Source organism: Nicotiana sylvestris, chromosome 10, assembly GCF_000393655.2.
Source record: "Nicotiana sylvestris chromosome 10, ASM39365v2, whole genome shotgun sequence".
Lineage (NCBI taxonomy): Eukaryota > Viridiplantae > Streptophyta > Magnoliopsida > Solanales > Solanaceae > Nicotiana > Nicotiana sylvestris.
The window spans coordinates 150,321,972-150,326,885 of NC_091066.1; the positions used below are offsets into that span (position 1 = coordinate 150,321,972).

At 37.1% G+C, this 4,914-nt stretch overlaps 1 long non-coding RNA gene across 1 annotated transcript; it reads right to left on the reverse strand.

The window, feature by feature from the left end:
- Nucleotides 1-1,384: 1,384 nt before the first annotated feature.
- LOC138880329 (uncharacterized) lies at nt 1,385-4,596 on the reverse strand. Its single transcript, XR_011402915.1, has 2 exons — nt 4,115-4,596; nt 1,385-1,660 (listed from the first exon to the last, which is right to left on the reverse strand). It is a non-coding gene; the product is annotated as an uncharacterized lncRNA (long non-coding RNA).
- Between the last annotated feature and the right edge of the window lie 318 nt (nt 4,597-4,914).

Here is a 4,914-nt window from a genome sequence, read left to right on the forward strand (position 1 = left end):
AAAGGTTGTCACAACAGCTATCGGGTGATACTGAAAGTAAGGCCTAAGCTTTCGAAAGACAACTACGAGAGCTGAGGCTAGCTTTTCTAGGTGCAGATAACATGTCTCCGCTCCTAACATAATAAACAGGAAATTACATACCTTCTTCCTCTCGGACAAAAGCTATAAGAGCGAAGTAATTAAGCATTCCTGCATTTCCTAATCGTAATAATTTAGGAGGATTCACTAACTGAACATTCCTGCATTTCCTCTTTGCATATTTGTACTAGTCTACGCAACAAATACCAAGTAGCACAAAGTTAATCTTTTTACGAAAACCAACCAAATTTTATACAGAGATTAAACAAGTTCCACAACAACTGATTCTTCTCATCATCTAAGGGCAGACATATATACTTGCCGGCAAACATCTCTTATCTCCAAGAGCAATTTTTCACCATTCAAATCCTTGCAATACAAAGTGAGTAAAGTCACATTGTTTGCCTAACTTCTATTATCGTTATAGTAGGTAAAGTTAAAGTTACTCTAGATAAAGCTTGGCGATTTTATTTTTATTTAGATAAAGTTCAGTTATTTTAATGAGACATAAAAATAGTCTTGTAGTTTTATTGAATAGTGAGTAAAGTTTTATGACTTGAATGTTATAATGAGTAAAGTTCAACTATTTTAATATAACAAAAGATAGTTTTATGAATTTACTATTATACTGGTAAAAGAAATAGGCATTTCTCCTTACTATTTCGTAACCCCATTTGGATTCAATTGCCAATATCACATAATAAGCTAATGATCATTTGACCTGCAGCCAGAAGCCAGAAGCGAATCCAGAATTTTGACAGGATATGCGCACTATTAAGAAGAGTGATATAAATTTACGGGTTAAACCTTTACTTCTTACTATTGCCCACCCATTACACTTTTGGAATTATAAGTTCAATTTTTTTTAAATAGTAATTTTCTTATATCTATATCTATTTTCTATGTTGAAAATATTAGGATCAATTGAGCATGGGTGCATCTACATATAATAAAATATTTTAAAAAAAATATAACATTACTATACATTATTAGGGAGGAAAGCATGGGTTCACGTACCCCATGGAACCCCCTAGATACGCCCCTACTTACAGCCATATTACAGTCGGTATGAGTCGTTTTTGAGTTCAGTTAATCAAAGAGCATGAAGAATTTGGATTGTAAACACCAAAACTAGTGCGAAAAGGAGAGTGATTGAAATGAATATGGCATGCGAAACGATAAAAGTTGAGAGAAGAGGGAAGAAGGATAATTGTTACGATCCTAAAACCAACCCGATCGTGATGACACCTATCGTGAAACTAGGCTAACCGACACAATTCCCGAATTAACCATTATTCAATAAAAGTCATTTTTAAGTCTTTAGTTAATCAAATATTTCATAATGTAAGTCTAAATGAACAATGCAGAATAAATACACAAGCCCGACATCGGGGTGTCACAAATCATTAGCATCTACTAAGGTCTGAATACAACAAAGAGTCTAAAAATATACTAAAAACAATCTAAGGAAGACAAGAGGGAGAAGAGCAGGATTGCGAACATCGGGCAGCTACCTTGCTAACTCTGACGACTCTACCACTGAGCAATCAACATCCACTACCGGGTTCAGAAATACCAGAATCTGCACGCAAGGTGCAGGGAGTAATGTGAGTACGCCAACTCAGTAAGTAATAAAAGTAAATGAAAGTTGAGCAATAAGAAAACACGTAAACCACGTCATAACGCTACAACAAATGCAGTACATTTTCAAAACAGTACAGAAATCATTTACTTCGTAAATAAAGTTCAGTTTCAGTAAAACCTTTTAAAACAACTTTCAATATTTTCAAATGAGTAATGAAAACAATGAGAAAAGAATAGAAATATAAACAACCCCTCGGGCAAAACATATACCACAACCGTCACTCGGAAAAAATATCAACAGAACTAGCCCCTCGAGCAATAACATGAAATAACAACAGCCCCTCAAGCAATAACATGAAATAACAACAGCCCCTCGGGCAATAACATGAAACAACAACAGCCCCTCGGGAAATATCACATCTCACACTGGGTACCCCGCTCACTGGGGGTGTGCAGACTCCGGATGGGCTCCTACAGCCCAAACTCTATAACAAGCCATCTCGTGGCATATTCAAATTGGCCCTCGGCCTCATAACAAGCCACCTCGTGGCATAACAAATCAGGCCCTCAGCTTTATGATCATGAATTAGTACAACACTGCTGCAGCGCGCAGCCTAATCCCATAATATCCTCACAACACAGGCTCTCGGCCTCACTCAGTCAGAAATCTGTCAAGCCACTCGGCCAACAGTAAAACATGATGCGCAGCCCACAATATCATTTAAAATATCAAAACGGAGTAAATATGGCTTGTCACACCTCCTTTTTTCCTACACCCCCGGAACGGGTATAAAGAGGAGTTTTTTCCAACTTAAAGTGACAATCGAAACTGGATTATTTATTTATTAAATTCAGAGTCGACACTTGGGATAATTTATGGTGTCCCAAGTCACCGGTTCAAATCCCGAATCGAGGAAAGGATTGACTCTGTATTACAATCCGCGATCCAGAAATCCGGGTAAGGAATTCTGTTAACCCGGGAGAAGGTGTTAGGCATTTCCGAGTTCAGTGGTTCTAGCACGGTCGTTCAACTGTTATAATTGGCCTATTATCTGATTTCAACACATGTTTTAACCTATGGTTCAATTTTGACCTAATAACCGCTTTTATTTAATTAATTAAAGGAAGAATGCAACGTCATTTAAAATATGTTTCAAACCACGTCACATAAATGCACCCGCAATTCGCAACACATTTCAGCTAACGTTGAGACTTGGATTTGGGTCACATAAATGCACACCCGAGTTTAGGAAGGTGAATTATTAAAGTAACGCGCCTAAAGAAACTACGCGTTTGCAACTTTGCAAGGGCCATGAAAATTCGCTAAACGGCACACCTCGATTTCTAAGGATAAACAAGATTAATTAAAACAAGGGCCATGCAATTGTAATTTTTATTTATGGCCCACGTCGAGTCCAAATTCAAAAGGGGGTTAATTAATAAGAAAATCTTAAATTCTAGAATAGTCCAATCTGCGAGTTGAAAAACGCCAACTTTCAGAAGTTCCAAAAAAGAGCCAATGACCCCACTATGCTTCACTTTACTCCAAAACTCCACTAACAGCTGCTAGTGCTACTATTAACTTTAACAAAATAATGTAGCTTTACCATGTTCATATTATTGATTATTTCCAGAATCCCAAGTATATTAAAATCATCCACCTTCATTTTAGTAGTAATTTGAGCAAATACTCGTTCAATTCTCACTCTCTAAGTCTCAGATATGCTAGTGCAATCAACGAAGAAAGAAAATAGAAGTGCAAAAGTTGCTAATCAAGCATCCAATTATAGTATCTAACATTCGGATTCAAATTTCAAGACCAGTCACTAACACAATTCAGTAATCACTAACACAATTTCCGTAATAGCTGCTTGTAAGGAAATTACTTCTTCAACCAATTAGGCATCACCAAAGAATTGTACCAAACCAACTAATAATAATGTAGCACAAATGAAGCCAACAGATATTTTCCAAAGAGATTAAACGCAGCTTCATTCAAATCGGAACAAGAGAATGTCATGAAAACGTAAGATGTCACCATACTGGGTCTCAAATGCCAAGCTCATTGAACTGTCACTTGGGTGCCAAACTCAATGGTTTCGGAACAAAAATTGCTACCAGATTTGCGAAATGTTTGTGTTATAATTACATGAAAAATGTGTAACCCTTTTCATCAATTGTAATAAACCAGAACTTTATGGTCAATCATCATCCGATTAAACTATTTTAGTACAATTTCTGAGGAGAAAAGAAGATTGTATAAGTTCAGAATGCAAATTGCTGTCTACTGAACACCCAGGCCACTTCCTTTCGAACCATGTAAGCAAAATTCATTTCAGGATCACATTTTCAATTCAAAACATCATTAATAGGCATAAGATTCTCACAAGTCTGCCATCCACGCATCATACAAGACAAGATCAACAAGTAAAGGGGTAAAATGGCGACAGACCTGAGATATGTTTCCAATTAATGAAACTCTAGGAATTACACAGAGCGAGGCAACAATTACAGCCGAAAATCGACACAAATGCGAACGAAATCAGCAAAATCGAACCGGATCTTCGGATTTGAACCTGCAACAGCAACCCCAGGCAGAAACTCAAATCGGCTCAGTCGAACTCCATTTGTTTCAGAGCTAATTTTGGACTAATTTTGAAGCTGTTTCGTGACTTTTCTGTGTGGATCTGTCGGAGTGAAATTGGTGGAGGATTACATGGTCACTGGATGGGAAGATGGCGTTAAGGTTTGAAGCTCGCCGGAGATGGATTTTGAGAAGAGGGAGCGGCGTGAGCAGATGGTCGTTGATGGGGGTCTTGTTTTGGCTGGGAAGATGGAGTTACAGGGAGGTGGGGGTCGCGTAGACGATCTGAGTGAGGGGTCTGTATTGTGCGCAGCTTTTTCCCAGCTTTTCCCCGTTATCCACTTCTCTCTAGCTGATTGTAGGCATTATATATATAATATAGGTCTAGGTTTTAGGTTATTATTTTGTATATTTATCGGTTAGTCCCTAGGTCGTTTTGTGACAAGTCCTTAGGTCTTTTTTTATTTATTTTTTGTCGTAAAGAAGAATCTAGAATAGTCCCTAGGTTTAATGGATATTGGATATTGAGCTTAAGGAATGAGCTAGAAACTTGGGCATTTGTGACTAGTTATGTTTAAAATTAGCTTAATTAACTAAAAGTATTATAAAAAATATTAATTAGCTCTACTTAAGTAAAAATAATTATTAAAATAAGACTGACCATAAAA